The sequence below is a fragment of the Pelobates fuscus genome, chromosome 6 (assembly GCF_036172605.1).
Source record: "Pelobates fuscus isolate aPelFus1 chromosome 6, aPelFus1.pri, whole genome shotgun sequence".
Taxonomy (NCBI): Eukaryota; Metazoa; Chordata; class Amphibia; order Anura; family Pelobatidae; genus Pelobates; species Pelobates fuscus.
This window is the reverse complement of record NC_086322.1, coordinates 49,055,599-49,075,243: the sequence shown is the minus strand read 5'-3', so window position 1 is coordinate 49,075,243 and position 19,645 is coordinate 49,055,599.

Genomic DNA, 19,645 nt, shown 5'->3' with positions numbered 1-19,645 from the left:
CCTAACACACTATACTACACATTAATATCTACACTATTCTAACACACTATACTACACATTAATCTCTACACTATCCTAACACACTATACTACACATTAATCTCTACACTACCCTAACACACTAGACTACACATTCATCTCTACACTATCCTAACACACTATACTACACATTAATCTCTACACTACCCTAACACACTATACTACACATTAATCTCTACACTATCCTAACACACTATACTACACATTAATCTCTACACTACCCTAACACACTAGACTACACATTAATCTCTACACTATCCTAACACACTATACTACACATTAATCTCTACACTACCCTAACACACTATACTACACATTAATCTCTACACTATCCTAACACACTATACTACACATTAATCTCTACACTATCCTAACACACTATACTACACATTAATCTCTACACTACCCTACCACACTAGACTACACATTAATCTCTACACTATCCTAACACACTATACTACACATTAATCTCTACACTACCCTAACACACTATACTACACATTAATCTCTACACTACCCTAACACACTATACTACACATTAATCTCTACACTACCCTAACACACTATGCTACACATTAATCTCTAAACTATCCTAACACACTAGACTACACATTAATCCCTACACTATCCTAACACACTATACTACACATTAATCCCTACACTATCCTAACACACTATACTACACATTAATCTCTACACTACCCTAACACACTATACTACACATTAAGATCTACAATATCCTAACACACTATACTACACATTAATACACTGGCAGACACCCACTGACACACACATACACACAGACAGACACACTGACACACACTCTCAATGACAGACACACAATCTCAATGATTTGAAACAGTCACTTACACACATACACTCTGACAGACATACTGACACACACTCTCAATGACAGACACACACACACTCACTGACAGACACACTTACAGACAGACACACTGACACACACTCTCAATGACAGACACACAATGTCACAAATTTGAAACACACTCACTGACAGACACACACACTCACTGACAGACAAACTTACTGACAGACATGCGGACATACATTCTCAATGACAGACACACAATCTCAATGATTTGAAACAGTCACTGACAGATACACACACTGACACACACATACACACTGACAGACACACTGACACACACTCTCAATGACAGACACACAATCGCACTGATTTGAAACACAATAACTGACAGACACACACACTCACTGACAGACACACTCACTGACAGACACACTTACTGACAGACATGCTGACACCCACTCTCAATAACATACACATACTCTCACTGATTTGAAGCACACTCACAGACACGCTTACTGACACTCACATTGATTAGAGTCCATATAAAGCCCAAACTTTTTATCATACCCCAGAAAGCTATTTATAATTTAACAAATATAATGAGAGCACTTACCGTGAAATCTGGCGAGCCCTCCAACAGACAAAATATGGCATTAGAGTATTATGTAAAAAAAAAGCTAACTTTTATTGGTCTTATTTTATCAGAATTTCATCTTTATTTTGCTAGAAATACTTTATTTTTTAATATGTTCCATTCAACAAATGAACAGAACTCCCTTTTTTTTTTTTTTTTTTTTTTTTAAATGTCAAGTTTGCTCTTGATTCCCATCTTTCTGTTCGCAATAAAAGATAAGGTCCGACAGAAGCTGTTTATACACAATCTGAAAATTTAGAAGTTAGTTACTACAGAAATACCGGATCCTAATTTTAAGGGAACTGAGTTAGACAGGAGGTGAGATACAATCAAGTCTCTCGTCTACTTGGAAAACTATATGTGGTTATGTACTGAATGAATACAGCTTTTCCTAAGTCATCAACTCCCCTCACCCCCTCTCTCTCTCTCTCTCTCTCTTACTATTTGATTTGTTTGTAACACAGAAATGGAAAAAACCAATGAAGCAATTCAGCTAGAATTTCTTTTTTATAAAAAAACACAACTTTTTATACCCCGCTCTTACGTCCAGCATATGCATACACACTTCTCTATACATATTACATAAACAACAATTTCCTTTTGCATGCTGGAGTTTTTGCAATGAAGAATTAGAGGGTTTGAGCAACAGAAAAGACGTACTCTGTGCTTATGCATACATACGTTTTGATTTTGCATGGAGCGAAAGCATGAAAGAACTATAAACAGAAGCATCACAGTTTCAGGAGGTTCCTTGTTCCTTAATGATATGTGGGCAGTAAAATGAATGCCTTGTCTTTGGCTTTTTTGAGTCATTCTCATTGGGAGCCTTGTTTAATACTTGGGTTTCAATCAGTCTCTGAATTTTTATTAACATGAAAGTGCATCTGTTCTCATGGATATTTTTCTTTGCGTGATCCAATCATACTTTTAAAACTTCCATGCGTGCAATTTTTTTAAAATTATAAACATCAAATTAAAGATTTCTAATCAGGCTGCTATTACTGTGAAAATTGTACTTTATCATGCAGTTTGATACAGAACTTCCCCCTCACTGTACAATAGACTTGTGCTTTTGTTTTCGGCCGAATTACAGTTACAATCGTCGGATAGTCTGAATTTTGCGCCACCGAAGTGCAATATGGATGTATAACCGGAGAATGGTCGAGCATGTTCATTTGTTTTGTGAGTCCGAGTTCCATTCATTCACTAAAAAAGATGATTGATGGTTAGGTGATATCCACTAAATGTAGCTTGTCTTGTCTTGTTTAATTAAAAAAAAAAGGCTGATACGCTCTAGGTTATAATGCATGCTACAACAGTGTATCTGAAATATACCTACCTGCTATAACCCACTTTCTTTATTCTGTAACGCAATACTGTGCCTCAATAAAATAAATATTGACAACAAAAAAGATATCCACTAAATGTTGATTTTATTCACAGATCAAGTGATTACTGACCAATAAATATACAAGATATAAGTATATACATTTTTATTTTTTTTCACACTTTATATGTAAAAATAAAAGTAGTGAAAATAATAAAGATATTTATATCATGGACATATTTTGCAGTACACTGATTGTCCAAATTTCGCACCATTGTAGTTCGTTCAAATCATTTTTCCGAATATATTTTAGGGACGATATTTTGCCGAACCTAGCCAACACATGGATGACTATCGAGCTATCCAAATTTAATTTTAGCTTTTGGATGACGTTTTTCAGCTTAACCAAAGTTTTCACGTCTACTGAACAATACTGGAAACTAATCCACGCAACTGAGAACACCAAATTCTATAATTTGATTGGTTGCTAGCATCACGTGCATTTAGTAGCCATTTTGTATCACTAACTGATTCTAATAGTTTAACAAGTGTGGTGCAGTTCCACCATGACAACCTATGTGTTGGGGGAAAAAAATGTCACATCTATAGCTTTAATTATATACATTTACTACAACACGGTTTGATTATTATAGTGTTTAACTGATTTCTTAAAATGTAGTTTATAAGTGAGAGAGGTCACTCTTGGTCTCACACATGAAGTCACAGATCCTACTATTTCAACACCAGCATACAATAGACCTTCTAAAGCATATACCAAGTGGATCACGGGCAGAGAAAGTCAATTTTTAAAAATAGGCCTTAAAATGTGTCCGTTTTTTTATGGTGAAGATAGCTGCCAGTTTCAGAATTCAGCCATGCATTTTTGACAGATTAAGCAAATGTCACTGTTTAGATTTTTATGTTTTAAATTAAATACTATACTAAACATAATTGTTGTAGAAACAGGCAAAAATTACTTTATTTTTATGTGCCCAAATCTGATATTAAACGCATTTACTAAGAGACAAAAATCTGTGTTTTGGCAATCTTTCTTATTCTTAATTGGATGCAGGTTATCTGATAAACATCATACATTTTCATTGAAATTTCAGTTTATTAGTTTGTTCATCGAAAACTTCGCTTTTTTTCTTTCACACATTTGTTTGGACCTATTCTTTCCAATATTTTTATTAGTGATATTGCAGAAGGTCTTGATGGTAAGGTGTGTCTTTTTGCGGATGATACTAAGATATGTAACAGGGTTGATGTTCCAGGAGGGATAAGCCAAATGGCAAATAATTTAGGTAAACTAGAAAAATGGAGTTGTGGCAACCGACATTTAATGTGGATAAGGGGGCAGAGGGCATGTATAGGCTGGTGTAACAGTTACACTTCAGCCATTTAAGTTTTGCAACTATCCCCTCCTGTTGTTGTCCCTCCCTCACTCCCTTGTGTGGTGGTTTATAGGGCTTGTGGTGTTTGGGTGATATTTCCACGTTCTGATAGTTTTTTCTTCTTTCAGAGACAGTGGGTCACAAGAACGACAGTGCTGGAGAAGATCGTTGTTGCAGCCTTGGTTGGGGCTTGCTCCTGGTGATGGTCTATGGCCTCACAATGAGGATGCGATGATAGCCTAATGGAGGCTTGGGGAGCAGTTTTGAGCTGGAAGAGGGGCTCTTAACCAAAATGGGGACTGGATAGATGGTTCTGTTCCAGTGGTTGGATCGGCTAATTACAGTCTGTAAGTTATTTAGGGTTACGTTAACCCTGTGTTAAAAATCATTTTCATTGCCTAATGTTGTAATAAGGTTCAATATATATTTAATGTTAATTGGAGGCAATGACTGTTTTAATAAATAAAAATGCCTGTTGCCTTTTCTACCCACTATGTTTGTGCCTCGAGGTTTGAAATTTAGTAGACACAGCCTGGTAGTCGAGGCTACAACTGTCATGCTTGGTTGTATAGGGAGAGGTATTAGCAGTAGAAAGAGGGAAGTGCTCATGCCATTGTACAGAACACTGGTGAGACCTCACTTGGAGTATTGTATGCAGTACTGGAGACCGTATCTCCAGAAGGATATTGATACTTTAGAGAGATTTCAGAGAAGGGCTACTAAACTGGTTTGTGAATTACACTATAAAATTTACCAGGAAAGGTTAAAGGATCTTAACATGTATAACTTAGAGGAAAGAAGAGACAGGGGGGATATGATGGAAACATTTAAATACATAAAAGGGATCAACAAAGTAAAGGAGGAGACTATATTTAAAAAAAAAATAAGGTTTAAAAAAAAAAGGTTTAAAAATAATATGAGGAAGTACTAATTTACTGAGAGGGTAGTTAATGCATGGATTAACATTGTAACTGAAGTGGTAGAGGTTAACACAGTGAGGGAGTTTAAGCATACTTATGAAAAGGCATAAGGCTATCCTAGCTATAAGATAAGGCCAGGGACTAATGAAAGTATTTAGAAAATTGGGCAGACTAGATGGGCCGAATGGTTCTTATCTGCCGTCACATTCTATGTTTCTAGGTTTTGACTTAACCTTTTCTACATAAAAACAATGTTCGGGTTGCTGGTCTCAAACAATCTTAGAGGTTAAGATGCTGGATGTGGTGGTTGTTAGGCCGATTGGATGTACTGCCAAATTCTTTGAAACACCTTTGGAGATGGCTTATGGTAGAGAAATGAACATTCAATTCACGGGCAACAGCTCTGGTGGACATTCCTGCAATCAACACGCCAATTGCACGATCCCTCAAAGCTTGCGACATCTGTGGCAATGTGCTGTGTGATAAAACTGCACATTTTAGAGTGGCCTTTTATTATGGCCAGCCTAAGGCACACCTTTGCGATAATCATGCTGTCTAATCAGCATCTTGATATGCCACACCTGTGAGGTGGATGGATTATCTCGGCAAAGGAGAAGTGCTCACTAACACACATTTAGACAGATTTGTGAACAATATTTGGGAGAAATAGGCCTTTTGTGTACATAGAAAAAGTCTTAGATCTTTGGGTTCAGCCCATGAAAAATGGGGGCAAAAACAAACGTGTTGTGTTTATAATTTTGTTCAGTGTATATACCTCTAAGGCAAAATATGAAGCAAGTGTATATTCTTCTTCTGATTTTTCTTGAAATATACTGTATGAATGCAAAATTCATATGATTAACATGTGACCTTATTAATCAGGCAAACAGTACATAATAATCCATGAGCAATTTGAGAATGCCAGCACTAATTGGGCTCATGGAATTTCCAGTTATACGGATGAGTGAAATCATTTTACTATGACATAGAAGGAAAATAAACACACAAACACATACATTTTATTTGTTCATTAGGCACATCTCTTGACATTGTATCACATTCTGCACAGATCAGTTCATTACTATGGAAAACATACGGTCCGATTTTGACACAGGAATTGTGATGCTATGTTATTTGTTTTTTTTATAATTTGTTTTGCTGTTTATGTTGATTTTTGGCAATAGCTTGTAATACCGTATTGATGTCAATTTTAGTTTCCCTGTGTCCAAATTCATCCATTTGTTATTGTTAAAGCTGACAAAATCATAATATATATATATATATATATATATATATATTTATTTATTATTACATTGTTGCGAAACAATGTTTCTGATCTGTTATGTAACTTAACTTACAAATTAGCCCCCTAGGCCCCTCATTATCTCCATTAAAAAGTTATTTTGCTTACTCTTTTCCAGCACAGGTCCGGTCGCGGCTGGCCTCTCTTCGCCCACTGTCCACCCCCTTACACCAGGACACTCTCTACTTTATTTCCACTACTGAGCACAATGCAGATTATGAACATAAAAAATGCTACACATAGAAAACATTCTTATAGCAAAACAGGGGAATAATATATCAGAGGCAAACTTAAAGGGACTCTATTGTTACCTGAACAACTACAGCCTAATGTAGTTGTTCTGGTGTGTATAGTATGTTCCTGCAGGCTTTTTAATGTAAAGGCTGACTTTTTAGAGAAAAGGCACTGTTTACACTGCCTAGTAACACCTAAATGCATGGAGACACTGAATGCTCCCCATACAGATGCGTTCAACCAGTGCATGTCTATGAGGAGATGCTTACTGGCAAAGCATGTTGTTTTGCCGCCTATGGGAAAGCATTGGATTGGCTGAGATTGTTACATTCGATAATCTCAGCCATGAAGGCAGAGCCAGCTGCGGTGAAAATGGTGTAGCTCTGGAAAAAAGGTGAGTAAAATAACTTTTTAATGGGAGGCAAGGGAGCATGGGGACCTAAAATGTGTTCTTACAACTAGAGTAATATATCCAGGTGCTCCAAGCCCAGGGTTGACCAATCCCAATTTAGCAGACAGAAAGAAAGTCAGGTCCAGGCACTCAGGATATTGCTAAAAACAGATTTATTGGAACAAAGGAGCAATGTTTCACCTGCACAGAGGCCTTTGTCAAGCTTGACAAAGTGCATCCCGTACTTGCGAACATTGCTAGAGGTGGGAGTACGCTCTAAAGAACCTCAGGTAGTTTCAGACTATCATTGGTTTGCATCATTCTGCCGACCCCATGCACGCATGTGTCAGTAGCACGGGCATGATATGAACCAATCACAAGTAATTGATAGGGTATTTAAACCTCCCTAGCCCTGTACACTGTACCCTATTGTACTTTCTGTCCCAGTACCCTTTAGTGCGTTCATTGTTCTCTTGTATTATTGTTCTGGTATTGACATTGACTCTGTGTTTATCTCTAACCCTCTCCTGTGTTGCCTATCTGACTGATTACTGTGCACATGACTCTGGGTAGTTCTTGTTTTTGCTGTCTCTCAGTTATCCTGACCATGGCTCATTACTGACTACATTTTTTCCTCTGTCCAATGTGAAGTCCTACCACTCAAGGCCTGGCTTTACGTTATTTCCCTGTTTAGTGCCTTGTGGTCCTGAGCTCTGTGTGTTGGGGTATTACACTGTTACACCTGGAGGTTAAAAGTGCCAAGTAAAGTATCCATTTGTCTAGGGTGTCCCCATCGTAGGGCATCACCCTCCAGCATAAATTTCTGGTCGACAACCAGTTATTTCCCCAATAAAATCCCAGTGGGGAACGGGAGTCTGTGCATGATGCACCTTGACCGCTTGAAGGTCAGGCTCTGTTCCCCCCATCTACTGGATTTTAATGTTAGTTATTAAACCTTTAATATAAATTTTATATAAAACGGAACTTCATGTGAAGAAAAATTAGCACAAGTTATTGGTCCTTTTCAATTTTATTCATTGTTTTTTTACAGAGATGTGACAGTTTCCCTTTAACCCCTTAAGGACACATGACATGTGTGACACGTCATGATTCCCTTTTATTCCAGAAGTTTGGTCCTTAAGGGGTTAAGCTCTTGGCATAGTAAGCTTTTGCCATAACAAATTCACCGTTCTTCAAATTTCCTAAAGATCTTTTCACATTTTCACCTAAAAATAATAAAATAATAATTTTTCTCATTTTTTGGACTTAACAGGAACAGTAATAGCTGCACTTTTCCACTGAGTTTAATGAAAAGTGACTCTCAGTAGACGTTGATCTTGTATGGGTCCAAGCTGCTAAGAGATTTTAAAATTCTTGAAAAATTACAGCTGAATTTACTTTGGCTTTTATGAGACAGTTTTCAACTCAGCAGTGAAGTAATCATAGCTCACTTTCAGAAAGATACAAAATATGGGAGGGTCCCCACAATATCTCAGTCCGCTGTCAGACAATTTTTCTTCACAGGAAAAAGATATTAATTTGGCATTTTATTTAGATAATGGAACAGAATTCAGTTCTGGGAACTGTGTTAATGCTGGGGCTGTGAGCACTAAACAATGAATAAATGGCTAATACTTTGAGCATCACGTAAGTGACAGGTGAGATATTTTGTCACTTGTTTGGTCTCAGAATTACGAAGTGTTTAAGTGCCTAAAGTCTTGGAAGACCTGCGAAATGAGTTCCAATGGCAAAGTGAACATAGGATGCAAGTCTCTCCAACATGAATACGAATGGAAGGATGTTAATCATTTTATGACAAGGTATGGAGACTGCAAAGTCAAAAGATTAATTTTATATTTAAACAAAAAATTAAATTGTTGCAGGAAAAACAAGGGAAAAATCTGTAAAACGTTCCATAAAGTCCAGGAGACACTAACAACTAAACTCCAAGACTTGACACAAAAGTCCATTGTGTTCAGTGTGTTGTGGATTGCTGTTGTATAAGTTGGATTCAAATATTTTAGTTTAAAAGAAAATAATTACCCAAGTCAATGAATTTATACCCAAAGGACAATGTGTTTGTGCAGTTGCCAGGATATTATCTGGAAAATATCTACTTATAGGCAGAACCAATGGTGCAACAATGTAACGGTAGGAGGTGAGAATGTTCTTATGGTATAAAACATAGTTGGACAAAAACACAAGGAAGCAAACTAATAAAGCCAGTCAGAAAGGTGATACCCTGCAAAGTTAAGGGTAAAGAGCTGCAGAGGTAACGGAAAGATAGCAACGGGTGAAGCACTACAAAGATAAGGAAATGAAAGGCTGTAGTTAAAAGGTCCTTCGGTAAATGAAATCAAGGTTACGGGTAATGAGCCTCTAAGATGAAGAAAGAAAGGTTAGGGAACAGAACTACAAAGCTAATGCAAGGAAAGGCTATGATTACAGATCCACCAAGGAAAAAAGTCAGTAAAGGGCATCTGTGATAGGAATAAAGAGATACAAATGTAAAGCAAGAAAAGGTTATAGGTAAAGATCCACAAAGGATAGGAAAAACAAAGGACAACCATTGACAGCAATGCTATGGATAACGTGCTATGAATGTAAACGAGACAAGGCTACAGACAAAGAGTCACGAAGGTAAAGCAAAATTGATTTTAAAAAAGGCAATAACGGTAAAGTATGACAAACAAATACTCTAAATAAGATTGTCTGTCTTTTACATGTTGTGGTGCTATGTTTAATAACGACAAAACTAAAATCATTAGTAAATTAGAGATGCCACACAGTTTGGAGCGGCTACACTCAGGGACGTTTTAGCCGCGAGGCAAACAAGGCATTTGCCTTGGGCGGCATTTTCCAGGGGGCGGAAGAAAAATACACCACTGGCTACACTCACAGCATAACATATACAAGAGACAATACCTGGTACACCAAGGAATTCAAGCTGGTGTGTTATTGAGGACACAATCACAATGTATTGGACCTCACAAGAACCTTTCTCATAGTTGGAAAATGAACATGCTTACATGTAGGCATTGAGTGAGAAGAGACTGGACGAGGGCCTGCACTACTGTTGGATGTCCTACATGGCATACGGTTCTTCCCAATTATCTCGTGGTGCACTCTGGCTCTCCTGTGAGGTCAAGGGGACCTTCTTTTGCTTTTCTACACTTATAATTATTTACTTGCTCTCTATAATCTTTTCTTTACTTGCCTTACATGCATTCCACTTGAATTCTATATTGTGAAGATGCAGTTCAACAAAGACATTTATCCATAGATGCATATCTCTTTTCATTTATGTACCTGTACAAAAAAAGCTTTAAAAAATGCAATAAAAAGGAAGAGATGTCTCAAATGATTATTAAAGTTACCTCTAAAAAAGTCAGTAATTAGTATGTTTTTGGTAAATTTCGACCATAGTGGCTCAGCAATCACAGAAACCTATAAAAACAAGAGAGGAGCGAAAGGTAGGTACATTTATTTAACTTTTAAAGACACAAAATGTTCACACAAAGACTTGCTGCATTGCATAATGGCCACCTCCTTGTGTGGATTGGTCTTCCAGGCTGCAAATTGGTAATCCTGACATTCCAATCACTGTCCACATTCTCTTTATGTTTTGCAGGATGATATCGACAATGTATTTCATCAATTGGTAGACTTTAATTGGTGGATTTTCAAGCCTACCAATAAGTGAAAATGTAGTTCTCTGCATCAACGTGCTGGTAATTTCATACTGCAAAGCATGTCGAGAACGTGAACACCATTCGACACATATTGTACTAAAACCATGAGTTGTGATGAAATGCACACTTTACAAGTATTCATATTTGAGAATGTTATGTGCAGTGTGCAAATTATCTTGTGAAGAATTGGCACACCTTGAATTTTCTCACCAAGAGGCAAAAAATAAATCTAGACATTGCCAGGGTTGGGTTCTTAGAGAAAGAGATAACTATTGTTTGTTTTCGACAAACATTGTCCAAACCAATGTGTTGGTTTGGACAGTTGACATGTTGGTTAGCTCCTTGACATGTCCAGTAACATCGATGACCACACTGACGAGGACCCTAGTTAAAATGTTAGTGACTTCACATCAAGTAAAATGTTGAATCGTTGTGACTAATTCATAATTATTATTAGCGTATCTTTAACTTTAAAATAAAATGAAAAAAATAATGAAAATGAATTAATTGTCATGCAACTCAAATTTTATAGGAAAAAACATATAAAAAAAAAAAGAAATAGATTTGACCCCTTTAACATTTTAAATAAAACCGATGACCACAATGATGAGGTTCCTTAATGTATTACTGGCAGCACGTCAAAGAAAGTTAGATCATGGTAACTATTTCATAATTTATTAAAAATACAAAAATAGATCTGTCGTCACTTTAACCAAAAAGAATTATCAGGTTGAGATGTGAAAATAATGCTTTACAATTCCTATGTTTCATTTGTTCGTTTTAATTCACTTATAAGGAGTTTTCTCAAAAGGAAGCTTAGCTTAAGGAATCTTAGTAATCCCAGAAAACAATGTTTCTGCATCGGATTTTACTGTTTGTTACCATGAAAGCTTTTTAAAGAGGACAGGAATGTAACAGATCGCAAATCCAAATAAATACCAAATGTTCGGGTTGTTGTTACTGTGTAGTAGTAGATACTGCAATGTAAAATATCCTCATAATGATATGTGAATACACAACACAAATTGTGTTAAAATAGGAAATGAAGGCTGATGTCTTCTTCATACGCATAATTCTGCCCACAGTTTTTAGTGTAAATATTTTAATTTCATTTCCCAATAATTTTCAATCGTATCTTTAATCCGAGGTGACATCATAGAATTACTAACTTAGAGACTGATTATGGATTTATAATATATAACCAATAGGAGAACAGGTGTAAACAAATATAAATATATATTTTGTGAATATTATAGCCCACAAATTTGACTACCCAATTCAGCAAGGTACCTAAAATATATTTCCCTTTCTAATATGAAAGTTTTTGTTTTTCATATATTTTAAAAATTTAATAAAAAATTTGTGCAATTTCTTCATTTTGTTTTTTCTTCCAATTCCATACCTTACTACTTGAACATGAGTTTTGAATGTTTGTGTTTCCTCCTATGACTCAAGAGAGCATATCAGTTTATTCAGGATCATATTATTACTCACTTTGCTGCTCCTAAATGGAAATACTAGTGAAAGTTAGTCGGATTGGTGGCATTGGAGATCAAGAACCAAAGGTATTCTTAGGCAAAATCGACCAATACAACTGAGCAAAAGGTGGTGAGTCTCAAAATAAAAATTTACTTTGAATGCTTTTGGAATAGATAATAGCATGGGATTAAGCCTCATAATTTTATGCCTTCATCCTGCCAATGCAGAGGACCATGGTCGGGTGGAGATCCTGGTGTGATGATGCAAAAGCACATTCCAGTAAACGATTGAAGATTATATTAGCTTTAGTGTACTAATAATCTTAATTTTAGTAATGACAGGAGGCGAATATTTGCATATATTTCTTTACTGAAAACTCCAGCAGCATAGAAACATAACAACCAATCAGAAAAAAGTTATGATGCCCATAAAAGGCCCTGTCTATGACATCACTTCCTCTTTCTTTGAAGCGAAACAACAAATAACAACTATAAAACATAATCATATTAAACGCCAACAGTTCAATAACATAATAGAATATCCAACTCCTGTAGTTCCGTGATGTAGAGGTATGGAAGGTGAATCTTTGTCTTGTTGAGAAGACGTTCACACTGCAAGAAAAGGAAAAGGTGAAAGGTCTCTGGCGTGATAATTTGTCCGCATACAATAAACATTAAGAATCTGACATAACAATGGATGCCTGAATGGGTAATTAATCAATATATTAATTCTAACTTTATGTTATTTAATAAATATATACACAACATATTCCAAGGTACATGTCTAATTATTCACCCTATACAATCCTCTCAAGATACATGTCTAAGTATTAAACATACAACCATATATCGTACGTGTCTTCCTGAACATAAAAGACGCATTCTGTTCAACTTGAGTAAGACATGGGAGGGATCCTATAGGGCGGGAAATATTCGCCTCCTGTCATTACTAAAATTAAGATTATTAGTACACTAAAGCTAATATAATCTTCAATTTTACCACATGACAGGAGGCTTCATATTTGCATTTTTAAAGCTTCGAATTGACTAATGTGAAGGAAGCATGAGATGTTTGCCGAAAGCAAAACGTCCTAAATGTACTCTCTCGCGTCCAATCAGCGCAGCGCATAATGTCGGTTAGGGAGGCGCCTGCCGTTAAGGCTTGGGAGGCTGCCACCCCTCTGACCGAGTGCGCCCCAAAGCAAGGTTCAACGCCCGCTAACAATAATAGCCAGCGGACTCATCTAGACAGTGTTGTCGTAGACACCGGTCCGTGTCCTGACAACACATAGTTTGGGGTCTGACCCAAAATACGGGTATGACACTGAAGATGAATCTGACTTAGTTCGTCTCGATATGGAAAAGGTAGAGAAACCGTCCACATCGAACGCTCTAACATCTGCCACCCGTCGAAATGAGACGAGGCATAAAGAGGGCCAGTTTGGCTGAGAGATGTTTCAGCGACAGATAGGGGTTGTCCGGCCATTCCCTAAGGAATTTCAGCACCACATCCACCTGCCAGAGGCGTGAATACTTGGGTGCTGGGGGTCTCGTTAATTTGGCACCCCGCAGTAGCCGACAAACCAGTGGATCTTGACCTACTGGTCTGCCTTGTACCGGAACGTGTGCCGCCAATATGGCAGATCTGGCCACATTGAGGGATCGATATGATCGTCCCAGCAAGAACAGATGAGATAGGTAGTTAAGGATCAGTGAGACAGGGGCTGTAAAGAGATCGGACTCCCTTTCCACACACCAATCACTCCAGGTCGACCAGGCGGAAATATAGCACTTCCTGGTGCCGGGAGCCCATGAGTACCATAGGAGGTCTTTAGTTGATTGTGATAGGCCGTGGACTGACCAGGATCCCCTGACATCGTCCAGGCCACTAGCGCCAGTTGTCCTTCCAGGACGAGGGAATGGTCTTCCCCTCGAGGTCCTGTCAGAAGTAGAGGGAAGGTAGAGAGTAGTAGGGGGTTTTCGTGAGACATCTCCAGGAGATCTGGGAAACCACGGTTGGTTCTGCCAGAGGGGTGTTATGAGCAGGAGCGATATCTTGTCGGTGCATGTGTATCGAAGCACCCTTGCTATCGTGGAGAACGGCTGGGCCACGTTTCCAGGGGTTCATCCACCGCTTCGCTGTTCGGATCTGGAGGAAGAGCCAAAGATCGCTTTGCCAATCCAAGCTTGTATGTGAAGTAACCACCATCGAAATTCTCACTTCTGCTGACAGTGGGATCCAGTGGTCGTATGAGTGACCGGTGCATAGGTATCTCGCCTTCATTCGTTGCATGGCCCTGTAGTGTAGTGGGATATCGCTTGTATAGAGGAGGAGAGGAGTCCCACAATCCGGGCGAGTATCCTGAGAGGAATCGTATCCAACCTTAGAGCGCGTCTGATATCTTTCCTTATAGAGGCGATCTTTGCAGTAGACAGATGCAGAACGCAGTTCTCCAAGTCGATGTCGAAACCGAGGAACTGGCCGACTCGGAGGGAGAAGCGATCTTTGTCTGTGTACTACAAAACCCAAGGATTCCAGAAATTGAATGACAAATTTTGTCTGCCATCGTAGCCTGGATTCGCAAAGGATCAGCAAGTCTTCCAGGTATACAAGACATTGCATGCCCAAATTTTTGGATTCGTGCCCTCACTGGTTTCAGTAGCTTCGGGAGCACCACGGAGTCGTAAACTGCCATGTTTGTCCTCTCCACTGGAATCGGAGGAAACGTCGTCAGTCTAGGGCAACGGATACTGACAAGTATGCGTCCTTGAGGTCCAGATGTGTAAACCAGTCGTTATCGCTTAGGAGGTCTTGTAGAAGATGAATTTCCTCCATCTTGAAGTGTTTGTATACCACGTAGGAGTTTGATGTATTCTCCTGGCTTCTTCTTGACCAAGAAAATATTGCTGAGGAAGCCTTCCCCTCCGGTGCATATTGAATTGCGCCCTTCTTGAAGAGGGTGCGGATTTCCTTGTCCACGAGGTGTTCCTGTTCCGCCATCATGCGTATTGGAGGTGAAGGGGTGACCTGAACGGCTGTGATAAAAAAAACTCTATGACATAGCCTTGTACTGTCTGGAGAACCCAGGCGTCTTTGGTAATTGTCTCCCAATTCTGTAAAACAGAGACAGGCTGCCGGTCATAAAATTGGAAACAGTTAGGTATGTAGGTGGACTCACTAGTAGAGAAGCGTCCGCGGCCCCGACCTCTGAAGCCTCTGGTTCTATCCGCGCCTCTGTAGGATGAGGTCCTTTGTGTAGTAGATGGGAGAAATATGAGGACTGTATATACGATCTGGAACCTGTCGCCCAGAAGTGGCTGGTGGCTCGGTTCCGCTACCGACCAGTCCTCCCAAAAACACCTCTCCCCGTAGGGGTGTGGAAGACTTGTTTTAGCGAGGTTTGGGCTTAATTTAGTGTGATGAATAAATTAACGCGTTTCTTGAGTTCTGCAATGAACGCTTCGTCAAATAGCAGGCCTTGTGCTTTTGGACCAAATTCTTTCGTTCCCAAGTCCAAGAGTGTGTTGTCGATGCGGACCAGTGCAGATTTGCGTCCTTCAGCGCATAGTGCGTCATTTGCGTTGCCCAGGAGGCATATCGATCATTGAGACCATTCTCTGATGGTTTTAGGGTTGAGTTGTGTGCCCTGGTTGAGCGCCAGATCCGCAAAATAGAGCATCTTTGCAATTAGGCCCAGTAAATCAAGTACTTTATAGTGTGTCGACCTCAGGCCTTTCTCCCCACCATTGCGGGGGTTTCGTCCCGAGCGTGCAATGAAGACTACCACAGTGTTGTTGAACTCGGGCGTAATTGCCACTTTGTCAGGTAGCAGTGGTCTGGGGTATTCGGCCTTGAGGCGTGCGTGTACTTCCATCTCCAGAGGGTTGCGCAGCCAATAGTGCATGAAACGTGCTAGGTGGTCCGGGGGGCTCCACTCTGAAGACCGCGGATGCAGGATGTTGTGGGGGTCGAAGAGTAGGGCCCCTTGTTCGTCCAGGAATGTTCCGTCTTCGGCTACTCTGGTTTAGTGCCGCTACTGCTATCTCTGCCTCAGCCGTCGTCACCGAGTAAGGTTTCCCTAACGTACTTCGAGGAAGTGTGGGGTAGGTCTTGCCATTCCTCTTCCTCAGATGGCGAATCATCTTCGTGCCACTCATCTACCATGTCCAAAGTGCGTGGTGGGTAATAGTCTTCTTTGTCAGAAGATTGTGGTGGACGGGGTTTGGATTCCCGGTGCTCCGTCCACTTGGTCTGTTTGATGGGCGTCTTGCCCTTGACCTTAGTGGTAGGGGGGCTGGAGCCCTTCCCTTGCCATTTTGACTTGGAGACTTTTGGGCCTGAGGCCTCCATCAAGCAGTTTGGGGCAGAGCTCATAACAGAACCTTCTCCTCTGGGGCCGCTACTGCGGCGTTTATCATTGCCTGGAAATCTTGGGAAGGTTGAGAGTGTCCTCCATGACTCGTTCCCGTCCTGTTGGGGGATAGTGGCAGTCAGTGGGAGTAGAGTTGGAGGGTCAGCACGTAGGGGTGCTAGACTCCTGGTAGAACTGTGGATCACCCAGGTTAAACGGCTTGAATTGCCTGCTTTAGATTGTCTGAGTGTATGAATACTTGTGCCAAGTGTAGAGGGGTCACCTCTATTAGGTTAAATCTGGCTACTAAGAGCCGCAGTGCAGGCGTGACTGACTGGTAGTGGCGTTGGTCTGGTTAGCCGGGTTCACCACAAATGTACGCGAGAGCTGTATGCACAGTTTTTAACAATCAGGCTTATTATAGAAGCATGTGGGGCCTGTCTCCTTAAGGTCTGCAGCCGCAGGACCCTCGTGCATTCGGCTGGGGTTCATCCCAGGTGGTGTGCCATGGTAACCCAGAGGACACCCACGTTATAATTATTGGCACCTTACAAGCATTGCATGCATTTCTGGGGGTCACCCCAGGTGGTGTGCCATGAAAAATTACCCAGAGGACACCCACGTTCAATATGTACACTAGGTACAGTAAATATACATATATGTATCCCTGTGAAGGGTACTCTGCAATACACTCAGTTTCCTTAATGATCCTGCATTCAAATCGTATCCAGCAAGTGGAGTGGTACTGTTGCTTTAATGTAAAACTGACAGGCAGTGTTTAAACATCCATATATGTATGTGGAGATCAGTTTGAGCTGAGCTGATTTACTGTGGAGGCGATCTTGAGAAAGGAAACCAATGCTAAGGTGCAGATCGGGTGGTGTGCCATGAAAAAATACCCAGAGGACAACCACGTTTAGAATGTACACTAGGTACAGTAAATATACATGTATCCCTGTGCAGGGTAATCTTTAATACACTCAGTCTCCTTTAATGATTTGCATGCTCAAATATCCAGCAAGTGGATTGTTTATTAGTTCCTATATGTGAAACTGACAGGCAGTGTAAAACACTCATCACCAGTACATGGAGCAGTTTGATATAGTGAGGGCAATCCTGAGGGAAAGTGTATTGGAAAACTGACAGGAAGTGTTACACATTCATCATAAGTATATTTGGTGATGTTAGATTTATAACAGTGAGTAGCAATCCTGAGGAAAAGGCAACATTAAAGGTGCAGATCGAGTGATTCTCGATCTGTAAAGCAAGAGGGAAGGTGGCCGTCGTGGATCTCGCAAGACGCGAGATCCAAGATGGCCGCCGTTCGCGCGCAAATGTCCGCAATGGTGAAAAAACGCCCCGGCCTCTCTCCACCTGTCCCCACACAGTCCCAACCAGTGCCGGAAAATGAAATACAAGGAGAACAGGTCCGCGGAGCGGGTGCGGCACGGGCAGCCGTGACGCCCGCGGACCGAGCAAGGGAAACAAAACTTCTACAGGTAATGCACCAGTATACCAGGGGACAGTGAGAAAACAGTCATGGATACAGTATAAGTCTAGGAGGGACAGGTATAGGAGAGCCAGGAGTATATTAGCAAGAAGTATGAAAGGAAAAACGAATACAAATAGTCTGTAAACATGAGGTTACACGGAAGAGGCAAAATACTCTGACCTGTTGTAGACTGGAGCAGCAAAGAAAGAGGAAGTGATGTCATAGACAGGGCCTTATATGGGCATCATAACTTTTTTCTGATTGGTTGTTATGTTTCTATGCTGCTAGAGTTTTCAGTAAAGAAAGATATGCAAATATGAAGCCTCCTGTCATGTGGTAAAATTACATTTGTAATATTAAATATTTCTCCACTCGCATGATACAGAGCCTCATAAAATGGCTCAATGTAATTGTCTATGTGCCTTTAAAGGGATAGTAACGTAAGTAAATAAATAAACCCTTTATTTACTTACCTTACCCGAGTGCCTATGTCCACTTGTACTGGGTCAACATTTCGCCCACTCCGACATCCCACGACAAGCAGGTGCTAATGCGCATGTGCGATAACTGCCTAGCGCATTATACCTCCCTATAGGAAAGCATTGAATCAAAGGTCCATTTCAATTTAGGAAGTGCCCCCAGTCATTGTCAGACAGACACTGGAGGCAGACTTAGAGCTGCAATGTAAACATTGCAGTTTACATGTTTTGCATTGCAGCACTAAGTGCAAAAGGGACACTGTACCCAGACCACTTCAATGGGCCGAAGTGATCTGGGTGCCTATAGTGTCCCTTTAAAGTAATACTCCACATTTTTGCATTTATAAATATCCTGTGTCAGATATCACTCCACAAGTCATAATCTTTCCCACTTTAGTTCTTATAAAGGGGTTCGCTATACAATAAAAAAAAGCCAAGTATAGTGTAGTATGTCAAATCTCAACAATATTCAAATGGGTAAGAAAAACACTCACATGGAAAGGAGCCACTTTGGATTTGGCTCAATAACTGCACCAATCTGGTTTTAAGGTGCAGTTATTGAGACACATCCAAAGGGTGTTAAGGAGTATCCACAATAGTGTTGTAGTAACCAGTATAGTAAAAATCATTATTTGTAAGTGCCTAGATGGATACCGATTTTCATTTTTAGCTAATATTTTTGGATAAACTTTTCAACTGATTAAATAATGTAACAGTTTGATATTTTTTGATATACAGTTGCATTTTTTTATATATATTATTATTATTATTGCCATTTATATAGCGCCAACAGATTCCGTAGCGCTTTACAATATTTTGAGAGGGGGGGGGATGTAACAATAAATAAGACAATTACAAGAAAACTTACAGGAATAATAGGTTGAAGAGGACCCTGCTCAAATGAGCTTACAGTCTATAGGAGGTGGGGTATTAGAAACATTAGGATAGGAAATATCAAGTAGGAGTGAAGCAGAGCTGGAGGAGAGAGCAAAGCACTATCCCATAGGGACAGGTATGTAAGGGAGAGATTACTCTGGGAGGCCATACGCTTTCCTGAAGAGATGGGATTTAAGGCCCTT